General features: G+C 42.9%; 4 non-coding genes across 4 annotated transcripts; 3 read left to right on the top strand and 1 right to left on the bottom strand.

The window, feature by feature from the left end:
• Positions 1 to 7,561: 7,561 nt before the first annotated feature.
• On the bottom strand, positions 7,562 to 7,652 carry trnar-ucg (transfer RNA arginine (anticodon UCG)). Its single transcript is given in 2 exon segments — positions 7,562 to 7,597; positions 7,616 to 7,652. It is a non-coding gene; the product is annotated as a tRNA-Arg (tRNA).
• Positions 7,653 to 13,985: 6,333 nt separating this feature from the next.
• Positions 13,986 to 14,058, top strand: trnaf-gaa (transfer RNA phenylalanine (anticodon GAA)). Its single transcript has one exon. It is a non-coding gene; the product is annotated as a tRNA-Phe (tRNA).
• Positions 14,059 to 18,581: 4,523 nt separating this feature from the next.
• trnaf-gaa (transfer RNA phenylalanine (anticodon GAA)) lies at positions 18,582 to 18,654 on the top strand. Its single transcript has one exon. It is a non-coding gene; the product is annotated as a tRNA-Phe (tRNA).
• Positions 18,655 to 23,188: 4,534 nt separating this feature from the next.
• trnaf-gaa (transfer RNA phenylalanine (anticodon GAA)) lies at positions 23,189 to 23,261 on the top strand. The gene has a single exon. It is a non-coding gene; the product is annotated as a tRNA-Phe (tRNA).
• The last annotated feature ends 3,091 nt before the right edge of the window (positions 23,262 to 26,352 follow it).

A 26,352-nucleotide genomic window follows, 5' to 3' on the forward strand; every position in this document is an offset into this window, starting at 1 on the left:
GTACCTTTGAGAGGGGATTTCTGCACCATCAGGGCTGGAAACAGGAGTGAGTGAAAGACAATGTGTGGAGTTTGATTTTGTACAGAGGGAGAGCAAATCTAACAGGACTGTGAGATATTGGCCTGGATTTTACAGCCCCAATAGCGGTGAACTCTGAGACTTTCACTGCTATTGAGGGTCTGAACAGCACTGCAACTGCTGGTACATGCACACACTAACACCAGCATCTGGAAGTTGTGGTGGTGAGAAATGTGCTTAGAAGGAGCCTCTGATCATAATCGCACCAGCCCACTCTTTAAAGTGACAGGGACCTGCAGTTCAGCAATTTGGGCTCATTGCCCACAATGTACCCTGATTTTTACCTGGGTTGGATTAAAGCCGGTACCAACAGGCTCAGGGCTGCTCGGGAAGGACTTTTCTGTTGACACAACAGCTCCACTATTCCAGGAAGACACCGGCAGCAGCAGGGGTCAACTTTCAGAAAGGAGTTCAGACATTTTAAATGTTGTATTTTGTTTCTTAATTGTATGTAACTTTTTAGCATAGCCTGATCAGAGTTCTTAAATTTACATCTGACTTTTTATTAACAAGATTGAAGTGCTTTTAAAAGATCTCTAAATGTACATGACTTTTTATCAAGATTTACTTGGCTTCTTTGAAAAGACTCTTGAGCAAGATTGAAGTGACTTTTAAAAACTACATCTTATCCTTTAAAATCCTGCTTCCATGTAGATGACATTGGAAGATGACTTCAGAATAGCTTAGACGATCTTTCTAACAGGTACTGCAACAGCTTAAGACCGACTTTTCTGCAAAAGCTGGTGATTTACCTTCCGGGAGCGGAGAGGAGCGGAGCGGAGCAGACCTATATGGACCGATATGAGGAGAACGTTGAGAGCGGAGCCTATAAATCCAATCCGAGGATCGAGGCCCAGTCTCTTACCTTCCAGGAGTGGAGTGGAGATCTTCCAGTGTGCTGGAGTTTTGAAAAAAAAAGAAGCCAACTGTGATGTCAGAGGAGAGCTGCAAGGTGATTGGTTGGTGAGTCACTGCTGTTAGTGTATTTAAATATCTTAAAGAAAAGGGCAAAGTTTTTTTACTTGAAAAAAAAACCTCTGCTGATAAGATGAGTACTACTAAAGTGTTTTTTTTATTCAGTGTAGCTTATGAAGGACTTTAGATTGTAGTGGGTAGAACAATGCCCCTAGTGTCATTAGTATTTTTTAATTAAGGGAGTAACTAATTAATCTAAGGGTAAGTCATGGCAGGAGAGCTCAGCCCCGTGATATGCTCCTCCTGCGCTATGTGGGGATTCAGGAACCCTCCCAGTCTCCATGACGACCATGTGTGCAGGAAGTGTATCCAGCTGCAGCTACTGGCTACTCGCATTATGGAGCTGGACCTGCGGGTGGTTTCACTGTGGAGCGTCCACGAAGCTGAGGACGTCATGGATAGCATGTTTAGTGAGGTGGTCGCACCGCAGGTAATGGATGCACAGGCAGAAAAGCGATGGGTGACCACCAGATGGAATAGTAGGAGCAGGCAGGTAGTGCAGGAGTCCCCTGTGGCCATCCCCCTCTCAAACAGATACACCGCTTTGGTTACTGTTGGGGGGAAGACCTCCCAGGGGAAAAGAGCAACAGCGCGGTCCGTGGCACCACGGAGGGCTCTGCTGCACAGCAGGGGAGGAAAAGGGGTGGAAGAGCTATTGTGATAGGGGATTCTATCATAAGGGGTGCAGATAGGCGTTTCTGTGGCCGCAAACGAGACTCCAGGATGGTATGTTGCCTCCCTAATACTAGGGTCAAGGATGTTTCGGAGCAGCTGCCGGAAATTCTGAAAGGGGAGGGTGTGCAGCCAGAGATCGTGGTCCATATTGGTACGAACGACATAGGCAGGAAGAGAGATGAGGTTCTGCAAAGTGAATATAGGGAGTTAGGCAGAAGGTTAAAGAGCAGGACCTCTAGGGTTGTAATCTCAGGATTACTCCCTGTGACACGTGCTAGTGCGGGTAGGAATAGGAGGATTAGGCAAATGAATGCATTGCTGAAGACTGGCGAAGGCGGGAGGGCTTCAGGTACTTGGATCATTGGGATCTCTTCTGGTGCAGAGGTGACCTGTACAAGAGGGACGGGTTGCATCTGAACTGGAAGGGGACCAATATCCTTGTAGGGAGATTTTATAGTAATACACTGGAGGGTTTAAACTAGTCTTGCAGCGGGGGTGGGACCCAAAGTAGTAGTCTCTCCGATGAGATAGTTGAGGCAAATGGAGAGGTTAAAGCAAGCAAGTCCAGTAGGCAGGCCAGGCAGGGGCAGGACAGGGAGCGTGGAAGGTCTGGTGGGCTAAACTGCATTTACTTTAATGCAAGTATCCTTACAGGTAAGGCAGATGAACTCAGAGCATGGATCGGTACATGGGATTGTGGTATTGTAGCTATTACGGAAATGTGGTTGAGGGATGGGCAGGACTGGCAGCTCAATGTTCCGCGGTACCAATCCTTCCGGCGTGACAGAGGTGGAGGTAAGAGAGGAGGGGGAGTTGCACTATTGATTAGGGAGGACATCACGGCAGTACTTAGAGAGGATATCCCGGGGTGAATGTCCAGTGAGGCCATACTGGTAGAACTTAGAAATAATAAAAGGGTGATCCCTTTGATGGGATTATACTATAGGCCCCCCAATAGTCAGAGGGAAGTGGAGGAGCATATATGTAGGGAAATCACAGATAGGTATAGGAATTATAGGGTTGTAATAGTAGGTGATTTTAACTTCCCTAATATTGACTGGGACTGCCTTAGTGCTAAGGGATCAGATGGGGAAGAATTTGTTAAGTGAGTCCAGGATAGTTTTCTGAAGCAGTACGTGGATGGCCCGACTAGAGAAGGGGCTACACTCGATCTCCTCTTAGGAAATGAGAATGGGCAGGTGGTTGATATGGCAGTGGGGGAGCACTTTGGGACCAGTGACCATAACTCTATTAGCTTCAAGATAGTTATGAAAAAGAATAGGACTGGTCCTCAGGTTGAAATCCTAAATTGGGGGAAGGCTAATTTCCATGGCATCAGACAGGAACTCTCAAAAGTTGAATGGGAGAGGCTGTTTACAGGTAAAGGGACGTCTGGCAAGTGGGAGGCTTTTAAAAGTGAGATAGGAAGAGTTCAGGGCCAGCATGTTCCTGTTAGATGGAAGGGCAAGGCTGGCAAGTTTAGGGAACCTTGGTTGACGAGGGATATTGAGGGTCTGGTCAGGACAAAGAAGGAGGCATACGTCAGGTATAGGCAGCTGGGATCGAGCGAGTCCCTCGAGAAGTATAGGGGATATAGGAGTATACTTAAGAAGGAAATTAGGAGGGCGAAAAGGGGCCATGAGATTTCCCTGGCAGATAAGATAAAGGAGAATCCTAAAAGATTCTATAAGTGTATTAAGAGTAAAAGGGTAGCTAGGGAGAGAGTAGGTCCCCTTAAGGATCAGTGTGGCAATCTATGTGTGAAGCCACGCGAAATGGGCGAGGTCTTAAATGAATATTTCTCGTCTGTATTTACCGTGGAGAAGGTCATGGAAGCTAGTGAGTTCAAGGGAGGGAACAGCGATATCCTGCAGCATATCAACATTACAAAGGAGGAGGTGTTGGAGGTTTTGAAGCGCATTAAGGTGGATAAATCCCCAGGGCCTGATCAGATGTATCCTAGGATGCTATGGGAAGCAAGGGAGGAGATTGCTGGGGCGCTGGCAGAGATTTTTGTATCATCGTTAGCCACGGGTGAGGTACCGGAAGACTGGAGGATAGCTAATTTGTTAATTAATAAATTAAATAACAAATCATGTCGCCTCTTTCTCTTCTAAACTCTGGCGGAGACAAGCCTAGCTTGTCCAATCTTTCCTCGTAAGACAGCCCACCCATTCCATGTATTAATCTCGTAAACTTTCTCTGTACTACCTCCAATGCATTTACATCCTTCCGCAAATAAGGAGACCAGTACAGTACTCAGTACTGCAGAAGAGGTCTCACCAATCTCCTGTATAGCTGAAGCATAACCTCCCTACTATTGTATTCAATTCCCATGGTGATAAATGATAACATTCTATTAGCTTTCCTAATTACATGCTGGACCTGCATACTAACCTTTTGCAATTCATGCCCTCGGACACCCAGATCCCTCTGCATCTCAGAGCTCTGCAATCTCTCACCATTTAGATAATATGCTTTTTTATTCTTCCTGCCATAGTGGACAATTTCCGACTTTCCCACATTATACTCCATTTGCCAGGTCTTTGCCCAATCACTTAACCTATCTATATCCCTTTGTAGCCCCCTTATGTCCTCTTCACAACCTACTTTCCTCCCTATCTTTGTGATCAGCAAATTTAGCAACAATACCTTCGGTCCCTTCATCTAAGTCATTTATATAAATTGTAAAAAGTTGAGGCCCCAGCACAGATCCCTGTGGCACACCACTCGTTACTTCTTGCCAACCAGAAAATGACCCATTTATGCTGACTCTCTGTTTCCTGTCAGCTAGCCAATCTTCTATCCATGCCAATATGTTACCCCCGACACCATGAGCTTTTATTTTCTGCAATAACCTTTGATATGGCACCTTATCCTTCTGGAAATCGAAATACAATACATCCACTGGTTCCCCTTTATCCACAGCACATGTAACTCCCTCAAAGAACTCCAATAAATTGGTTAAACATGATTTCCCTTTCAAAAAACCATGTTGACTCTGCCTGATTACCTTAATTTTTTCTAAATGCCCTGCTATAACATCCTCTGTAATAGCTCCAAACATTTTCCCTCAGACAAATGTTAAGCTAACTGGCCTGTCGTTTCCTGCTTTCTGTCTCCCTCCCTTTTTGAATAAATGAATTACATTCACTCTTTTCCAATCTAACGGAACCTTCTCGAATCTAGGGAATTTTGGAATATTAAAACCAGCGCATCAACTATCTCACTAGCCAATTCAGGACCTGGCGACTTGTCAACCCGCAGCTCCAACAATTTGTTTAGTACCACTTCCCTGGTGATTGTAATTTTCTTGAGTTCCTCCATCCCTTCAATTTCCTGATATACGGCTAATACTGGGATGTTATTTGCATACTCAATAGTGAAGACCGATGCAAAGTATCTGTTTAATTCATCTGCCATCTCTTAATTATCCATTATTAATTCCCCAGACACACTTTCTATTGGACCAACAGTCACTTTGTTAACTCTTTTCTTTTTAAAATATCTATCGAAAGTCTTACTAGTTGTCTTGAAATTTCTTGCGAGCTTTCTCTCATACTCTAATTTTACCTTCCTTATCAATCTTTTAGTCATCCTTTGCTGTTTTTTTTATATTCTGTCCAATCTTCTGACCTGCCTCCCACCTTTGCACAATTATAGGCTTTTTCTTTAAGTTTGATAGTATCTTTAACTGTTTTCGTGAACCATGGATGGTGAGTCCCACCTTTGGAACTTTTCTTTCTCGTTGAAATGTATCTATTCTGTGTATTCTGAAATATCCCCTTAAATGTCTGCCACTGCATCTCTATTGACTTATCCCTTAACCTAATTTGCCAGTTCACTTCAGCTAGCTCTGCTTTCATGACCTTATAATTGCCCTTATTTAAATTTAAAATACTAGTCTGGGACCCACTCTCCTCTCCCTCAAACTGAATGTAAAATTCAATCATATTATAATCGCTACTACCTAGGGGCACCTTAACTATGAGGTCATTAATTAATCCTATCTCGTTGCACAATGCCAGGTCTAGTATAGCCTGCTCTCTGGTTGGCTCCAGAATGTATTGTTCCAAGAAATTATCCCCAAAACATTCTATGTATTCCTCATCTAGGCTACCTCTGCCCATCTGAATTTTCCAATCTATATGTAGATTAAAATCCCCCATGATTATCACAGTACCTTTCTGACAAGCTGCCATTATTTCTTCTTTTATATCCCATCCGACAGTGTGGTTAATGTTAGGTGGCCTGTACACCACTCCCACAAGTGACTTCTTGCCTTTATGATTTCTCATTTGTACTCAAACTGCTTTTGCATCCTGATCTCCAGAACTCAGGTCATCCCTCTCTATTACGCTAATACCATCATTAATTAACAGAGCTACCCCGCCACCTTTTCCTAGCTTCCTGTCCTTCCAAAATGCCATGTCACCTCCAATATTCACATCCCAATCTATGTCGCCCTGCAGCCATGTCTCTGTAATGACTATCAGATCGTACTTATTTATTCTATTTGTGCTCCCAGTTCATCTGTTTTGTTTCAAATGCTCCATGCATTCAGATACAGAGCATTTAGTTTTGTCCTTTTATTATTTTTGTCACCTCTAGCCTTATCTGTCGATTTACTCTTAGATTTGTACATTCTGTCCCTTCCTGTCACAGTCTGTTTATCATTTCCCATATTTATACCTTTCTCTCTTGCCTTGTCTCTCCTCCTTGATTCACCATATCTTCCCAAATTTGATCCCTTGCCCCCACTATTCGGTTTAAAACCGTCTCTACTTCCCTCGTTATGTGGCTCGCTAGAACACCGGCACCAGCACGGTTCAGGTGTAGACCGTCCCAACGGTACAGCCACCTCTTTCCACAGTACTGGTGCCAATGCCCCATGAACCAGAACCCACTACTACCACACCAGTCTTTCAGCCGCACATTACTTTCTCTAATCTTATTTGTCCTATGCCAATTTGCACATGGCTCAGGTAATAATCCAGAGATGATTAACTTTGAGGTTCTGCTTCTTAATTTGGTGCCTAATTCCTCATACTGACTTTGCAGAACCTCTATCCTTGTCCTGCCTATGTCGCTGGTACCGACATGGACCACGACGACTGGATCCTCCCCCTCCCATTGTATGTTTCGCTCCAGCCCTGAGCAGATGTCCTGAATCCTGGCACCGGCAGGCAACACAGCCGTCTGGACTCTTGCTTTTGCTGCAGAGAACAGAGTCAATCCACCTTACTATACTGTCCCCTACTACCACTACATTCCTTTTTTCTCCCTCTTTGAGCCGCAAACACTTACTGCAGACGTGTTTGCCCTGGATCACACTGGCATCCAGGAACTCCCACATGCTGCAGCTGTGACACATCACCTGTCCTGTCATCCTTAACGTGTTTCAATTAACTACTTAAATATTTTATTCAATTATTCATTTTATTGCATATTTTATTAAACTTACCACTAGTTTGTTTACTATTTTAAACGTTAGGACTAAAATGGATCTTAATCACTTACCAGATGCGCATCAAGCAGGTCGGTTCTTCCAAAACAATCAACTACCTGCTTGCCTGTGATGTCACAGCTTACCAGATCCTCACCAAACAGCTCCTTCCACTGCACCGAAGAAAGAACCAAATCCTGTATCCTCACCCCAGCGGCTCTCTGTTTCCCTGCTCTCACTCTCCATTGTGACGTCACTCCTCGATTTTTTTCCCCTGCTCTGCTCCTGCCGTGCTCCTCTCTCTCTCGCTCTGTCTCCGAGTCTGTGCTTTTGGCGCATTTCTTCATTTGTTGTTCCGTTGTGCTCCTCTGTTTCTGGTCCAAAATCTGACTCTGGTGGGACTTGAACCCACAACCTTTGAATATCGTCTTAATCATTATTTCGAAGTCCAACACGCTATCCATTGCGCCACAGAGCCTCACACATTTTTATTAACATCACTAAGGCCTTTGATCTTGTCAGCAGAGACGGCCTCTTCAAACTGCGATGGAAACTCGGCTGCCCTCCTGACCTCTTGGGCATCATCTCTTCTTTCCACGAGAACATGCACAATTCCATCAGTTACAATGGAGCAACATCAGACGCTTTCAAGATCAGCAGTGGGGTAAAGCAGGGCTGCGCGCTGGCGCCAACTCTCTTAGGAACAGAGGAACATAGGAGTAAGCTATTCAGCCCGTCGAGCCTGCTCTGTCATTCAATTCGATCATGGCTGATCACCTACCTCAAAGCCCCTTTCCCATGCTATCCCCATATCCCTTGATGTCATGAGTATCAAGATTTCTATCAATTTCTGTCTTGAACATGCTCAATGATTGAGCTGCCACAGCCCTCTGGGGCACAGTATTCCAATGATTCACCACCGTCTGAGTGAAGAAATTCCACCCATCTCAGTTTTAAATGGCCTACTCCTTATTCTGAGACGATGTCCTTTGGTTTTAGACTCACCAACCAGGGCAAACATCCTGTCTACATCCACACTGTCACGCCCTGTAAGAATTTTGTCAGTTTCAATCAGATCACCTCTCATTCTTCGAAACTTTAAGGAATACAGGCCCAGTTTCCTCATAAGACAATCCCACCATCCCAGGGATTAGTCTGGTGACAGAAAAACAAGAAATGCTGGAACCACTCAGCAGGTCTGGCAGCATCTGTGAAAAGAGAAGCAGAGTTAACGTTTCAGGTCAGCGACCCATCTTCGGAACTGACATATATTAGAAAAGTCACAGGTTATAAGCAAGTGGGGTGGGGGTGGGGCAAGAGATAACAAAGGAGAAGGTGTAGATTGGACAAGGCCACATAGCTGACCAAAAGGTCATGCAGCAAAGGCAAACAATATGTTAATGGTGTGTTGAAAGACAAAGCATTAGTACAGATTAGGTGTTAATGGACTGAATATTGAACAGCAGGAAGTACAAACCTGAAAAAAAACAGTAGGTAAGCAAACTGAACAAACTGAGATGAAATGAAATAAATGCAAAAAAAAGATTAGTCTGTTGACCCTCTGTTTCACCCCCTCTATGGCAAGTGTATCCTTCATAAGATGAGGAGACTAAACTGTACACAATACTCCAGTGCGGATTCACCAAGGCTCTAGACAATTGCAGCAAGACATCTTTACTCCTGTACTCATGACCCCTCGTGTGGGTACAACATACCATTTGCCTTCCTAATTGATTGCTGCACCTGCACAAGAGCTTTTAGTGTCTCAGGAACAAGGACACCCAGGTCCCTTTGGACATCGACACTTCCCAACCTCTCACCATTTAAGAAATACTCTGTCTTTCTGTTTATTCTACCAAAGTGAATAACTTCACACTTATTCACATTATATTCCATGTTCTTGCCCATTCACTTAGCCTCTCCAGGTCCCCTGGAAGCCTCTCTGCATCCTCCTCACAACTCACACTTCACCGAGCTTTGTGTCATCTGCAAACTTGGAAATATTACATTTAATCCCCACATCCAAATCATTTATAGAGGTTGTTAACAGCTGTGGCTCCAACACTGATCCTTGCAGTACCCCAATAGTAACAGCCTGCCATCCTGAGAAGGACCCGTTATTCCTGCTCTCTGTTTTCGGTCTGTTAACCAATTCTCAATCCATATCAGTATATTATCCCCAAGCCTATGTGCTCTAATTTTGTTTACTCACCTCCTGTGTGGGACCTTACCAAAGGAAAATGCAAATACCACACATCCACTGGTTCTCCTTTATCTGTTCTATAGGTAACATCCTCAAAAATCTCAACAGGTTTTTCAAACCTGTTTTCCTTTTCATAAATCTATGTTGACTCTGCCCAATCATGTCATCATTTTCGAACTGTCTAGTTATCACATCCTTTATAATTGGCATATTCTTCTCCATGCTGCTATTGTACACTTTCAATTACTCAGATATAGGTGTTCACCTGCACATCAGAGCTGACGACAAGCTGTTCAACTTGGCAAGACTGTGCGCCAAGACCAAAGTGGGTAAATTCCTAGTCTGTGAGTTGCTATTTGCTGATGATGCTGTGCTGACATCCCATAATGAAGTTCAGTCACAGCAGCTTGTAGATCAGTTCTCCCTGGCCTGCAAAGAGTTTGGACTGACAATCAGCATCAGGAAGATGAAAGCTATGGGCCAGGACGTAGAGACTCCACTTTCCATCAACATCGACAACCTCACTTTGGAGGTTGTCAACAGCTTCACATACCTTCAATCAACAATCACCAGCAATCTGTCCCTTGATGCTGAAATCAGCACCAGGATTGTCAATGCTGCAGCTGTCATGTCAAAGTTGAGAAGCCAAGTGTGAACCGACAGCAAACTGACCGAAAATACAAAGCTCCACGTGTACCAGGCTTGTGTTCTCAGCACCCTCCTTTATAGTAGAGAAGCATCAACAACTTATACAAGCCAAAAAAAGCGGCTGAACAGCTTCCACCTCCACTGCCTCAGATGGATACTGGGCATCTCCTGGCAGGACAGAGTGCCGAATGCGGAAGTACACCAGCGTGCAGGGATCCGCAGCATGTTTGCCCTCTTGAGTCAGCGGTGACTCTGTTGACTGGGCCAAATGGATGACGGTCACATTGCCAAATACATGCTCTATGGTGAGCTTGCTATCAGCACGAGATCAACAGGTCAGGGAAAAAAATCAAGTCCTTTGGAGAGGTTTGAGTTAATTCAGGAGAGTGGGCATGGATTTATAAATGGGAGTTCATGCTTGACTAATCTAACTGCATTTGTTGATAAACTATCTGAGAATGCTGATGACGGGAATGCAGTGGATGTTGTTTATATGGATGTTACGAAAGCATTTTATAAAGTACCACATAAAAGGGTGGTTAACAAAATTGAGGTTCATGGATTAGGAGGGTCAGTATCCATTTGGATAGTAAATTGTTTTAAAGACTGAAAACAGCGAGTCATATTAAATGGTTCTTGGTCAGACCGGAGGATAGTCGACAGTGGTGTTCCCCAAGGGTCAGTGCGAGAACCACTGCTTTTTTTGCTAAAGGTAAGTGACTTGGATCTTGGAATACAGAGTAGAATCTCAAAATATGCCGATGACACCAAACTTGGAGGAGTGGCAAACAGTGAGGATGATATGAACTGCCTGCAACAGGACAGTGATAGGCCAGCAGAATGGGCAGACAGGTGGCAGATGGAATTTAATAGTGACAAGTGTGAGGTGATGTATTTTGGCATAAGGAATAGGGAGAGGCAATATATACTTAATGGCACAGTTCTAAAGAGTGTACTGGAATAGAGGGACTTGGGGTTCATGTGCACCGATCTTTGAAGGTGGCAAGACATATTGCGAGAGTGGTTAGCAAAGCATATGGGATCTTGGGCTTTATAAATAGAGGCGTTGAGTACAAAAGCAGGGAAGTTATGCTGAACCATTATAAAACTCTGGTTAGGCCCCAATTGGAGTGTTGCTTCCAGTTCTGCTCAGCAGACTTTAGAAAGAATGTGAGGGTCCTTGAGAGGACGCAGAGGTGATTTACCAGAATGGATCCAGGGATGGGGGATTTTAGTTACAAGGTTAGGTTGGAAAAGCTAGGATTATTCTGCCTATATCAAAGGAGATTGAGTGGAGAATTGATAGAGGTGTATAACACCTCGAGAGAACAGGCCATCCTAGACTGGGTATTGTGTAATGAGAAAGGATTAGTTAACAATCTTGTTGTGTGGGGTCCCTTGGGGAAGTGCGCCCATAATATGATAAAATTCTTCATTAAGATGGAGAGTGAGAGAGTTGATTCCGAGACTCGGGTCCTGAATCTAAATAAAGGAAACTATGAAGGTATGAGGCGGGAGTTGGCGATGATAGATTGGGGAACGTTACTTAAAGGGTTGACAGTGGATAGGCAATGGCTAGCATTTAAAGAGCGCATGGATGAATTACAACAATTGTTCATTCCTGTCTGTGCAAAAGTAAAACAGGAAGGGTGGCTCAACTGTGGCTTACAAAAGAAATTAAGGAAAGTATTAGATCCAAGGAGGAGAAATATAAAATGGCCAGAACAAGCAGCAAACCTGAAGATTGTGAGCAGTTTGGAATTTAGCAGAGGAGGACAAAAGGATTGATTAAGAAGGGGGAAATAGAGTATGAGAGTAAGCTAGCAGAGAACATAAAAACTGACTGTAAAAGCTTCTATAGATATGTGCAGAGAAAAAGATTAGTGAAGACAAATGGGGGCCCCTTACAGTCAGAAACGTGGGAATTTATAATGGGGAACAAAGAAATGGCAGACCAATTAAATACATACTTTGGATCTGTCTTCACAAAGGAGGATACAAATTATCTCCCAGAAATGTTGGGGAACATAGGGTCCAGTGAGAAGGAGGAACTGTATGAAATCAGTATTAGTAGGGAATGTTTGGGAAATTGATGGGATTGAAGGCCGATAAATCCCCAGGGCCTGATAATCTACATCCCAGAGTACTTAAGGAAGTGGCCCTTGAAATAGCAGATGCATTTCTGGTCTTTTTTCAAAATTCTATCGACTCTGGAACAGTTCCAATGGATTGGATGGTAGTTAATGTAACTCCATTATTTAAAAAAAGAGGCAGAAAGAAAACAGCGAATTATATACCGGTTAGCCTGACATCAGTCGTGGGGAAAATGCTGGAGTCCTATAAAAGATGTAATAGCAGAGTGCAATAATAACTCGTCTCCACTCCTAGTATTTCTAAATCCCACACATTCACTATAATGTGAACAATTATTTCCTGTTGTGTCTCTCTCAGATTTGTAAACTTCACTGTATTGGAGTGAGGTGACATCTACTGGCGGGAAGCAAGAACTGCAATCAAGCAGCAGAAACTCCACAGTCTGTCAGGGTTAAAGAAACATTGCAATGTGAGGAAACAGCGAAGTGGTTTGACTGGGTAGATGGAGACATGATTCCACTTGTCGTGGTGTCTGAAGCAAAGGCCAGAAATACAAAATTGTCATTAATAAAAGAAATGAGGAATTCATGAAAAATGTAGTAACGTAGTGAATGGTTAGAATGTGGATAGAATAGAAAGTGAGATTGGATGGACAGACGCAGTCTGAAAGGATGGCTGAAACAAAAGGTGAGTGCCCTGAAACGTTAACTGTGTTTCTCACAGCACAGATGCTGCCAGAGCTGAACATTTCCAGCACTTTCTGTTTTTATTTCAGCATTTGCAGGATGTTGCTTTGATCTGAAAAAAAATGGATAATTGGCTGGGGTGTTCCAGTGAAATTCCACAGCAGCTAATAAAGCCTGACCTGTCAGTGGCTCGTTGGTCTAGGGGTATGATTCTCGCTTAGGGAGTATGGTTAATTAACATGCGACAGATCCTGCGTTCAAGTCCTGGACGAGCCCTGGTCTGCTGGCATTTTTAGATTAAGGTTATCTATTGGTTTCAGCCTTGCAGAAGGTGGAATTGACTTCCATACGGAGCTGGCTTGAGGACCAGACAACTGGATTCAAAGAGCTTGTCGACAAAATTGTAATTAACTAAATGTACAGATAGCCAAGTGGCAATATAAAGTTGTTGCTGTAATTGTGACCTGACTCCAAAAACAACAGGACTGGAATGGAATGTAATTCTTCAGTGTTTCTGTTGTTTGGCTTGCATTGACTCATCGATTTTCTTGTTTTTCACTTTGTCGATGCCTTTGAATAATTGTGGATCCTTCTTCAGGGTGTCTTCTTTCACCAGGTAGTTCTGACCTCTGATGATGTTGATTGTAATCAGCTTCAATTCGCTGATAGTTTTGGAAGTGAGCAGATTTCGTTTGCTTGAGTCTACAACATGGAACTCAGTCTGACATGTGGACCAATGGGAGGATTTGAATGCCATCCCTGCGTTGGAGTTGCATCCATCCAATAAGAGACCGAGTAGAAGTGACAGTTCTGTCAGTCGAATATGAGACTTTTAATGGCAGGGTTGTGAGTTTGAGTGCCATTCTGTTTTTCCCTTTTTTAAGGCTTCATGAGCAGAGAGTACAGGGAGTGTTTGAAATGAGCAAGTCTCGCTTTGATTCAGGACTCTTACCTCTCAGCAGCATCTCACGATGAAAGATTGAATTTGATCTCATTTCATTCTCAGCTCGGGGTCTGTGCGGCTCAATGGCACTTCTGGCTGTCTCCCGCTTCACAATCCATCAGTACTGAAAAAGCAATGGGGAATATTACTCGCATGTTGTGTTCTTTAATTTTTTGGAAAACTTGAATGTATGTATTTTCTTCCAAAACAAGGACACCAAGCTCCTGTTAATGTAGTGCTGAAATAGCTCAGTTGGGAGAGCGTTAGACTGAAGATCTAAAGTTCCCTAGTTCAACCCTGGGTTTCAGCAATTTTACTTCTTTATGTGTCCCTTGCCTTGGATCTGATTTTCCAGTTGCACAATTTACTTTGAGATTATTTACCAAGCACCAGTGGATTGAATTTGAGAAACAACACAGAAGGTGGTCATTTGGCCTATCACGTCCATGCTGGCTCTCCCCGGAGCAATCTAGTCAGTTCCACTCACCAGCTCGGTCCCTTTCCTCCTGCAAGTTTCTTTCCTTCAAGTATCCATCCAATTTCCTTTTCAAATCATTGATTGTCTCTGCTTCCACCACACTCGTGGGCCAAGACATTACCACCCACAACATAAAAAATTCCACCTCATCAAGCATGGGAAATACTTACTTCTTCTATATTTGCTTATTCTCTATTTCTATGAGAATAGACTGGCAGTCAACATGAAAGGAAACCCAAAAATCTTCGAGCAGCATGTAAATGATAAGTAAGAGGTAGTAAGAGGTTGAGTCGGGCCTATTAGGGACAAAAAGGATAATATAAGCTTAGAGGTGCAGGGCAATGTTAATCTACTTAATGAGTACTTTGCATCAGTGATCACTAAGGAAGTGGAATTTGACAAAATATCAGTTGAAGTGAAGAAAGTAGAGGCAATGGAGAGAGTACAAATTAGGAGAGGGAGGTACTAAAAAGGCTGGCTGTGCTCAGGGAAGATAAATCACCTGGTCCGGATGGCTCACAACCCAGGTTGCGAAAGGAAATGCGGATGCAGATAACGGAAGGGCTTGCTATAATCTTCCAATCTTCCCTGGATACGGGGGAGGTGCCAGAGGATTAAACAGTGGCAAATGCGACACCCTTATTCAAGAAAGGGTGTAAGGACAGTCCGGGTAACTACAGACTAGTTAGATTAACAGCAGCGGTGGGTAAGGTTTTAGAAAGAATAATCAGGGTAAAAAATCAACAGTCACTTGGAGAGGTTCGAGTTAATTAAGTAGAGTGAGCATGGATTTATAAATGGGAGTTCATGCTTGACTAATCTAACTGCATTTTTTGATGAACTAACAGCAGGTTGATGAAGGGAATGCAGTGGATGTTGTTTATATGGATTTTAAGGAAGCGTTTGACAAGGTACCACATAAAAGGGCGGTTAACAAAATTGAGGTTCGTGGTATAGGAGGGTCAGTGTCCAATTGGATAGAAAATTGGTTTAAGGACAGAAAACAGCGAGTCTTATTAAATGGTTCTTTGTCAGACTGGAGGATAATCGACAGTGGTGTTCCCCAAGGGTCAGTGCTAGAACCACTGCTTTTTCTGCTCAAGGTAATTGACTTGGATCTTGGAATACAGAGTAGAATCTCAAAATATCCCGATGACAACAAACTTGGCAGAGTGGCAAACAGTGAGGATGATATGAACTGCCTGCAACAGGACAGTGATAGGCTAGCAGAATGGGCAGACAGGTGGCAGATGGAATTTAATAGTGACAAGTGTGAGGTGATGTATTTTGGCATAAGGAATAGGGAGAGGCAATATATACTTAATGGCACAGTTCTAAAGAGTGCACTGGAATAGAGGGACTTGGGGTTCATGTGCATCAATCTTTGAAGGTGGCAAGACATATTGCGAGAGTGGTTCGCAAAGCATATGGGATCTTGGGCTTTATAAATAGAGGCATTGAGTACAAAAGCAGGGAAGTTATGCTGAACCATTATAAAACTCTGGTTAGGCCCCAATTGGAGTGTTGCTTCCAGTTCTGCTCAGCAGACTTTAGAAAGAATGTGAGGGTCCTTGAGAGGACGCAGAGGCGATTTACCAGAATGGATCCAGGGATGGGGGATTTTAGTTACAAGGTTAGGTTGGAAAAGCTAGGATTATTCTGCCTATATCAAAGGAGATTGAGTGGAGAATTGATAGAGGTGTAAAACACCTCTAGAGAACAGGCCATCCTGGACTGGGTATTGTGTAATGAGAAAGGATTAGTTAACAATCTTGTTGTGTGGGGTCCCTTGGGGAAGTGCGCCCATAATATGATAAAATTCTTCATTAAGATGGAGAGTGAGAGAGTTGATTCCGAGACTCGGGTCCTGAATCTAAACAAAGGAAACTATGAAGGTATGAGGCGGGAGTTGGCTATGATAGATTGGGGAACGTTACTTAAAGGGTTGACAGTGGATAGGCAATGGCTAGCATTTAAAGAGCGCATGGATGAATTACAACAATTGTTCATTCCTGTCTGTGCAAAAGTAAAACAGGAAGGGTGGCTCAACTGTGGCTTATAAAAGAAATTAAGGAAAGTATTAGATCCAAGGAGGAGAAATATAAAATGGCCAGAACAAGCAGCAAACCTGAAGATTGTGAGCAGTTTGGAATTTAGCAGAGGAGGACAAAAGGATTGATTAAGAAGGGGGAAATAGAGTATGAGAGTAAGCTAGCAAAGAACATAAAAACTGACTGTAAAAGCTTCCATAGATATGTGTAGAGAAAAAGATTAGTGAAGACAAATGTGCGCCCCTTATAGTCAGAAACGGGGGAATTTATAATGGGGAACAAAGAAATGGCAGACCAATTAAATACATACTTTGGATCTGTCTTCACAAAGGAGGATACAAATTATCTCCCAGAAATGTTGGGGAACATAGGGTCTAGTGAGAAGGAGGAACTGTATGAAATCAGTATTAGTAGGGAATGTTTGGGAAATTGATGGGATTGAAGGCCGATAAATCCCCAGGGCCTGATAATCTACATCCCAGAGTACTTAAGGAAGTGGCCCTTGAAATAGCAGATGCATTTCTGGTCTTTTTTCAAAATTCTATCGACTCTGGAACAGTTCCAATGGATTGGACGGTAGTTAATGTAACTCCGCTATTTAAAAAAAGAGGCAGAAAGAAAACAGCGAATTATATACCGGTTAGCATGACATCAGTCGTGGGGAAAATGCTGGAGTCCATTATAAAAGATGTTATAGCAGAGTGCAATAATAACTCGTCTCCACTCCTAGTATTTCTAAATCCCACACATTCACTATAATGTGAACAATTATTTCCTGTTGTGTCTCTCTCAGATTTGTAAACTTCACTGTATTGGAGTGAGGTGACATCTACTGGCGGGAAGCAAGAACTGCAATCAAGCAGCAGAAACTCCACAGTCTGTCAGGGTTAAAGAAACATTGCAATGTGAGGATCCAGCGAAGTGGTTTGATTGGGTAGATGGAGACATGATTCTACTTGTGGTGGTGTCTGAAGCAAAGGCCAGAAATACAAAATTGTCATTAATAAAAGAAATGAGGAATTCATGAAAAATGTAGTAACGTAGTGAATGGTTAGAATGTGGATAGAATAGAAAGTGAGATTGGATGGACAGAAGCAGTCTGAAAGGATGGCTGAAACAAAAGGTGAGTGCCCTGAAACGTTAACTGTGTTTCTCACAGCACAGATGCTGCCAGAGCTGCTGAACATTTCCAGCACTTTCTGTTTTTATTTCAGCATTTGCAGGATGTTGCTTTGATCTGAAAAAAAATGGATGATTGGCTGGGGTGTTCCAGTGAAATTCCACAGCAGCTAATAAAGCATGACTTGTCAGTGGCTCGTTGGTCTAGGGGTATGATTCTCACTTTGGGAGTATGGTTAATTAACATGCGAGAGATCCCGGGTTCAAGTCCCAGACGAGCCCTGTCTGCTGGCATTTTTAGATTAAGGTTATCTATTGGTTTCAGCCTTGCAGAAGGTGGAATTGACTTCCATACGGAGCTGGCTTGAGGACCAGACAACTGGATTCAAAGAGCTTGTCGACAAAATTGTAATTAACTAAATGTACAGATAGCCAAGTGGGAATATAAAGTTGTTGCTGTAATTGTGACCTGACTCCAAAAACAACAGGACTGGAATGGAATGGAATTCTTCAGTGTTTCTGTTGTTTGGCTTGCATTGACTCATCGATTTTCTTGCTTTTCACTTTGTCGATGCCTTTGAATAATTGTGGATCCTTCTTCAGGGTGTCTTCTTTCACCAGGTAGTTCTGACCTCTGATGATGTTGATTGTAATCAGCTTCAATTCGCTGATAGTTTTGGAAGTGAGCAGATTTCCTTTGCTTGAGTCTACAACATGGAACTCAGTCTGACATGTGGACCCATGGGAGGATTTGAATGCCATCCCTGCGTTGGAGTTGCATCCATCCAATAAGAGACCGAGTAGAAGTGACAGTTCTGTCAGTCGAATATGAGACTTTTAATGGCAGGGTTGTGAGTTTGAGTGCCATTCTGTTTTTCCCTTTTTTAAGGCTTCATGAGCAGAGAGTACAGGGAGTGTTTGAAATGAGCAAGTCTCGCTTTGATTCAGGACTCTTACCTCTCAGCAGCATCTCACGATGAAAGATTGAATTTGATCTCATTTCATTCTCAGCTCGGGGTCTGTGCGGCTCAGTGGCACTTCTGGCTGTCTCCTGCTTCACAATCCATCAGTACTGAGAAAGCAATGGGGAATATTACTCACATGTTGTGTTCTTTAATTTTTTGGAAAACTTGAATGTATGTATTTTCTTCCAAAACAAGGACACCAAGCCGCTGTTAATGTAGGGCTGAAATAGCTCAGTTGGGAGAGCGTTAGACTGAAGATCTAAAGGTCCCTGGTTCAATCCCGGGTTTCAGCAATTTCGCTTCCTTATGCGTCCCTTGCCTTGGTTCTGATTTTCCAGTTGCACAATTTACTTTGAGATTATTTCCCAAGCACCAGTGGATTGAATTTGAGAAACAACACAGAGTCATTTACAACATAGAAGGTGGTCATTTGGCCTATCACGTCCATGCTGGCTCTCCCCGGAGCAATCTAGTCAGTTCCACTCACCAGCTCGATCCCTTTCCTCCTGCAAGTTCCTTTCCTTCAAGTATCCATCCAATTTCCTTTTCAAATCATTGATTGTCTCTGCTTCCACCACACTCGAAGACATTACTACCCACAGCATAAAAAATTCCACCTCATCAAGGATGGGAAATACTGACATCTTCTATATTTGCTTATTCTCTATTTCTATGAGAATAGACTGGCAGTCAACATGAAAGGAAACCCAAAAATCTTCGAGCAGCATGTAAATGATAAGTGGGTAGTAAGAGGTTGAGTCGGGCCTATTAGGGACAAAAAGGATAATATAAGCTTAGAGGTGCAGGGCAATGTTAATCTACTTAATGAGTACTTTGCATCAGTGATCACTAAGGAAGTGGAATTTGACAAAATATCAGTCGAAGTGAAGAAAGTAGAGGCAATGGAGAGAGTACAAATTAGGAGAGGGAGGGACTAAAAAGGCTGGCTGTGCTTAGGGAAGATAAATCACCTGGTCCGGATGGCTCACATCCCAGGTTGCGAAAGGAAATGCGGATGCAGATAACGGAAGGGCTTGCTATAATCTTCCAATCTTCCCTGGATACGGGGGAGGTGCCAGAGGATTAAACAGTGGCAAATGCGACACCCTTATTCAAGAAAGGGTGTAAGGACAGTCCGGGTAACTACAGGCTAGTTAGATTAACAGCAGCGGTGGGTAAGGTTTTAGAAAGAATAATCAGGGTAAAAAATCAACAGTCACTTGGAGAGGTTCGAGTTAATTAAGGAGAGTGAGCATGGATTTATAAATGGGAGTTCATGCTTGACTAATCTAACTGCATTTTGTGATGAACTAACAGAGCAGCTTGATGAAGGGAATGCAGTGGATATTGTTTATATGGATTTTTAGGAAGCGTTTGACAAGGTACCACATAAAAGGGCGGTTAACAAAATTGAGGTTCGTGGTATAGGAGGGTCAGTGTCCAATTGGATAGAAAATTGGTTTAAGGACAGAAAACAGCGAGTCTTATTAAATGGTTCTTTGTCAGACTGGAGGATAGTCGACAGTGGTGTTCCCCAAGGGTCAGTGCTAGAACCACTGTTTTTTTTGCTCAAGGTAAGTGACTTGGATCTTGGAATACAGAGTAGAATCTCAAAATATGCCGATGACACCAAACCTGGAGGAGCGGCAAACAGTGAAGATGATATGAACTGCCTGCAACAGGACAGTGATAGGCTAGCAGAATGGGCAGACAGATGGCAGATGGAATTTAATAGTGACAAGTGTGAAGTGATGTATTTTGGCATAAGGAATAGGGAGAGGCAATATATACTTAATGGCACAGTTCTAAAGAGTGTTCTGGAATAGAGGGACTTGGGGTTCATGTGCATCAATCTTTGAAGGAGGCAAGTCATATTGCGAGAGTGGTTAGCAAATCATATGAGATCTTGGGCTTTATAAACAGAGGCATTGAGTACAAAAGCAGGGAAGTTATGCTGAACCATTATAAAACTCTGGTTAGGCCCCAATTGGAGTGTTGCTTCCAGTTCTGCTCAGCAGACTTTAGAAAGAATGTGAGGGTCCTTGAGAGGACGCAGAGGTGATTTACCAGAATGGATCCAGGGATGGGGGATTTTAGTTACAAGGTTAGGTTGGAAAAGCTAGGATTATTCTGCCTTTCTCAAAGGAGATTGAGTGGAGAATTGATAGAGGTGTATAACACCTCTAGAGAACAGGCCATCCTGGACTGGGTATTGTGTAATGAGAAAGGATTAGTTAACAATCTTGTTGTGTGGGGTACCTTGGGGAAGTGCGCCCATAATATGATAAAATTCTTCATTAAGATGGAGAGTGAGAGAGTTGATTCCGAGACTCGGGTCCTGAATCTAAACAAAGAAAACTATGAAGGTATGAGGCGGGAGTTGGCTATGATAGATTGGGGAACGTTACTTAAAGGGTTGACAGTGGATAGGCAATGGCTAGCATTTAAAGAGCGCATGGATGAATTACAACAATTGTTCATTCCTGTCTGTGCAAAAGTAAAACAGGAAGGGTGGCTCAACTGTGGCTTACAAAAGAAATTAAGGAAAGTATTAGATCCAAGGAGGAGAAATATAAAATGGCCAGAACAAGCAGCAAACCTGAAGATTGTGAGCAGTTTGGAATTTAGTAGAGGAGGACAAAAGGATTGATTAAGAAGGGGGAAATAGAGTATGAGAGTAAGCTAGCAGAGAACATAAAAACTGACTGTAAAAGCTTCTATAGATATGTGTAGAGAAAAAGATTAGTGAAGACAAATGTGGGCCCCTTACAGTCAGAAACGGGGGAATTTATAATGGGGAACAAAGAAATGGCAGACCAATTAAATACATACTTTGGATCTGTCTTCACAAAGGAGGATACAAATTATCTCCCAGAAATGTTGGGGAACATAGGGTCTAGTGAGAAGGAGGAACTGTATGAAATCAGTATTAGCAGGGAATGTTTGGGAAATTGATGGGATTGAAGGCCGATAAATCCCCAGGGCCTGATAATCTACATCCCAGAGTACTTAAGGAAGTGGCCCTTGAAATAGCAGATGCATTTCTGGTCTTTTTTCAAAATTCTATCGACTCTGGAACAGTTCCAATGGATTGGACGGTAGTTAATGTAACTCCACTTTTTAAAAAAAGAGGCAGAAAGAAAACAGCGAATTATATACCGGTTAGCCTGACATCAGTCATGGGGAAAATGCTGGAGTCCATTATAAAAGATGTAATAGCAGAGTGCAATAATAACTCGTCTCCACTCCTAGTATTTCTAAATCCCACACATTCACTATAATGTGAACAATTATTTCCTGTTGTGTCTCTCTCAGATTTGTAAACTTCACTGTATTGGAGTGAGGTGACATCTACTGGCGGGAAGCAAGAACTGCCATCAAGCAGCAGAAACTCCACAGTCTGTCAGGGTGAAAGAAACATTGCAATGTGAGGATACAGCGAAGTGGTTTGATTGGGTAGATGGAGACATGATTCCACTTGTGGTGGTGTCTGAAGCAAAGGCCAGAAATACAAAATTGTCATTAATAAAAGAAATGAGGAATTCATGAAAAATGTAGCAACGTAGTGAATGGTTAGAATGTGGATAGAATAGAAAGTGAGATTGGATGGACAGAAGCAGTCTGAAAGGATGGCTGAAACAAAAGGTGAGTGCCCTGAAACGTTAACTGTGTTTCTCACAGCACAGATGCTGCCAGAGCTGCTGAACATTTCCAGCACTTTCTGTTTTTATTTCAGCATTTGCAGGATGTTGCTTTGATCTGAAAAAAAATGGATGATTGGCTGGGGTGTTCCAGTGAAATTCCACAGCAGCTAATAAAGCCTGACCTGTTAGTGGCTCGTTGGTCTAGGGGTATGATTCTAGCTTTGGGAGTATGGTTAATTAACATGCGAGAGATCCTGGGTTCAAGTCCTGGTTGAGCCCTGGTCTGCTGGCATTTTTAGATTAAGGTTATCTATTGGTTTCAGCCTTGCAGAAGGTGGAATTGACTTCCATGCGGAGCTGGCTTGAGGACCAGACAACTGGATTCAAAGAGCTTGTCGACAAAATTGTAATTAACTAAATGTACAGATAGCCAAGTGGCAATATAAAGTTGTTGCTGTAATTGTGACCTGACTCCAAAAACAACAGGACTGGAATGGAATGGAATTCTTCAGTGTTTCTGTTGTTTGGCTTGCATTGACTCATCGATTTTCTTGTTTTTCACTTTGTCGATGCCTTTGAATAATTGTGGATCCTTCTTCAGGGTGTCTTCTTTCACCCGGTATTTCTGACCTCTGATGATGTTGATTGTAATCAGCTTCAATTCGCTGATAGTTTTGGAAGTGAGCAGATTTCCTTTGCTTGAGTCTACAACATGGAACTCAGTCTGACATGTGGACCCATGGGAGGATTTGAATGCCATCCCTGCGTTGGAGTTGCATCCATCCAATAAGAGACCGAGTAGAAGTGACAGTTCTGTCAGTCGAATATGACACTTTTAATGGTAGGGTTGTGAGTTTGAGTGCCATTCTGTTTTTCCCTTTTGTAAGGCTTCATGAGCAGAGAGTACAGGGAGTGTTTGAAATGAGCAAGTCTCGCTTTGATTCAGGACTCTTACCTCTCAGCAGCATCTCACGATGAAAGATTGAATTTGATCTCATTTCATTCTCAGCTCGGGGTCTGTGCGGCTCAGTGGCACTTCTGGCTGTCTCCCGCTTCACAATCCATCAGTACTGAGAAAGCAATGGGGAATATTACTCACATGTTGTGTTCCTTAATTTTTTGGAAAACTTGAATGTATGTATTTTCTTCCAAAACAAGGACACCAAGCCACTATTAATGTCGGGCTGAAATAGCTCAGTTGGGAGAGCGTTAGACTGAAGATCTAAAGGTCCCTGGTTCAATCCCGGGTTTCAGCAATTTTGCTTCCTTATGCGTCCCTTGCCTTGGTTCTGATTTTCCAGTTGCACAATTTACTTTGAAATTATTTACCAAGCACCAGTGGATTGAATTTGAGAAACAACACAGAGTCATTTACAGCACAGAAGGTGGTCGTTTGGCCTATCACGTCCATGCTGGCTCTCCCCGGAGCAATCTAGTCAGTTCCACTCACCAGCTCGGTCCCTTTCCTCCTGCAAGTTTCTTTCCTTCAAGTATCCATCTAATTTCCTTTTCAAATCATTGATTGTCTCTGCTTCCACCACACTCGTGGGCCAAGACATTACTACCCACAACATAAAAAATTCCACCTCATCAAGGATGGGAAATACTTATATCATCTATATTTGCTTATTCTCTCTTTCTCTGAGAATGGACTGACAGTCAACATGAAAGGAAACCCAAAAATCTTCGAGCAGCATGTAAATGATAAGTGGGTAGTAAGAGGTTGAGTCGGGCCTATTAGGGACAAAAAGGATAATATAAGCTTAGAGGTGCAGGGCAATGTTAATCTACTTAATGAGTACTTTGCATCAGTGATCACTAAGGAAGTGGAATTTGACAAAATATCAGTCGATGTGAAGAGAGTAGAGTCAATGGAGAGGGTACAAATTGAGAGAGGGAGGTACTAAAAAGGCTGGCTGTGCTTAGGGAAGATAAATCACCTGGTCCGGATGGCTCACATCCCAGGTTGCGAAAGGAAATGCGGATGCAGATAACGGAAGGGCTTGCTATAATCTTCCAATCTTCCCTGGATACGGGGGAGGTGCCAGAGGATTAAACAGTGGCAAATGCGACACCCTTATTCAAGAAAGGGTGTAAGGACAGTCCGGGTAACTACAGGCTAGTTAGATTAACAGCAGTGGTGGGTAAGATTTTAGAAAGAATAATCAGGGTAAAAAATCAACAGTCACTTGGAGAGGTTCGAGTTAATTAAGGAGAGTGAGCATGGATTTATAAATGGGAGTTCATGCTTGACTAATCTAACTGCATTTTTTGATGAACTAACAGAGCAGCTTGATGAAGGGAATGCAGTGGATGTTGTTTATATGGATTTTAAGGAAGCGTTTGACAAGGTACCACATAAAAGGGCGGTTAACAAAATTGAGGTTCGTGGTATAGGAGGGTCAGTGTCCAATTGGATAGAAAATTGGTTTAAGGACAGAAAACAGCGAGTCTTATTAAATGGTTCTTTGTCAGACTGGAGGACAGTCGACAGTGGTGTTCCCCAAGCGTCAGTGCTAGAACCACTGTTTTTTTTGCTCAAGGTAAGTGACTTGGATCTTGGAATACAGAGTAGAATCTCAAAATATGCCGATGACACCAAACCTGGAGGAGTGGCAAACAGTGAAGATGATATGAACTGCCTGCAACAGGACAGTGATAGGCTAGCAGAATGGGCAGACAGGTGGCAGATGGAATTTAATAGTGACAAGTGTGAGGTGATGTATTTTGGCATAAGGAATAGGGAGAGGCAATATATACTTAATGGCACAGTTCTAAGGAGTGTGCTGGAATAGAGGGACTTGGGGTTCATGTGCATCAATCTTTGAAGGTGGCAAGACATATTGCGAGAGTGGTTCGCAAAGCATATGGGATCTTGGGCTTTATAAACAGAGGCATTGAGTACAAAAGCAGGGAAGTTATGCTGAACCATTATAAAACTCTGGTTAGGCCCCAATTGGAGTGTTGCTTCCAGTTCTGCTCAGCAGACTTTAGAAAGAATGTGAGGGTCCTTGAGAGGACGCAGAGGCGATTTACCAGAATGGATCCAGGGATGGGGGATTTTAGTTACAAGGTTAGGTTGGAAAAGCTAGGATTATTCTGCCTTTCTCAAAGGAGATTGAGTGGAGAATTGATAGAGGTGTATAACACCTCTAGAGAACAGGCCATCCTGGACTGGGTATTGTGTAATGAGAAAGGATTAGTTAACAATCTTGTTGTGTGGGGTCCCTTGGGGAAGTGCGCCCATAATATGATAAAATTCTTCATTAAGATGGAGAGTGAGAGAGTTGATTCCGAGACTCGGGTCCTGAATCTAAACAAAGAAAACTATGAAGGTATGAGGCGGGAGTTGGCTATGATAGATTGGGGAACGTTACTTAAAGGGTTGACAGTGGATAGGCAATGGCTAGCATTTAAAGAGCGCATGGATGAATTACAACAATTGTTCATTCCTGTCTGTGCAAAAGTAAAACAGGAAGGGTGGCTCAACTGTGGCTTACAAAAGAAATTAAGGAAAGTATTAGATCCAAGGAGGAGAAATATAAAATGGCCAGAACAAGCAGCAAACCTGAAGATTGTGAGCAGTTTGGAATTTAGCAGAGGAGGACAAAAGGATTGATTAAGAAGGGGGAAATAGAGTATGAGAGTAAGCTAGCAGAGAACATAAAAACTGACTGTAAAAGCTTCTATAGATATGTGTAGAGAAAAAGATTAGTGAAGACAAATGTGGGCCCCTTACAGTCAGAAACGGGGGAATTTATAATGGGGAAGAAAGAAATGGCAGACCAATTAAATACATACTTTGGATCTGTCTTCACAAAGAATTTTTTAGAACATTACAGCGCAGTACAGGCCCTTCGGCCCTCGATGTTGCGCCGCCCTGTGAAACCATCTGACCTACACTATTCCATTTTCATCCATGTGTCTATCCAATGTCCACTTAAATGCCCTTAAAGTTGGCGAATCTACTACTGCTGCAGGCAGGGCGTTCCACGCCCTTACTACTCTCTGAGTAAAGAAACTACCTCTCACATCTGTCCGATATCTATCACCCCTCAACATGAAGCTATGTCCCCTCGTGTTTGCCATCACCATCCGAGGAAAAAGACGCTCACTATCCACCCTATCTAACCCTCTGATTATCTTATATGTCTCTATTAAGTCACCTCTCCTCCTCCTTCTCTCCAACGAAAACAACCTCAAGTCCCTCAGCCTTTCCTCGTAAGACCTTCCCTCCATACCAGGCAACATCCTAGTAAATCTCCTCTGCACCCTTTCCATAGCTTCCACATCCTTCCTATAATGCGGTGACCAGAACTGCACGCAATACTCCAGGTGCGGTCTCAC

The sequence above is a fragment of the Heterodontus francisci genome, chromosome 35 (genome assembly GCF_036365525.1).
Source record: "Heterodontus francisci isolate sHetFra1 chromosome 35, sHetFra1.hap1, whole genome shotgun sequence".
Taxonomy (NCBI): Eukaryota; Metazoa; Chordata; class Chondrichthyes; order Heterodontiformes; family Heterodontidae; genus Heterodontus; species Heterodontus francisci.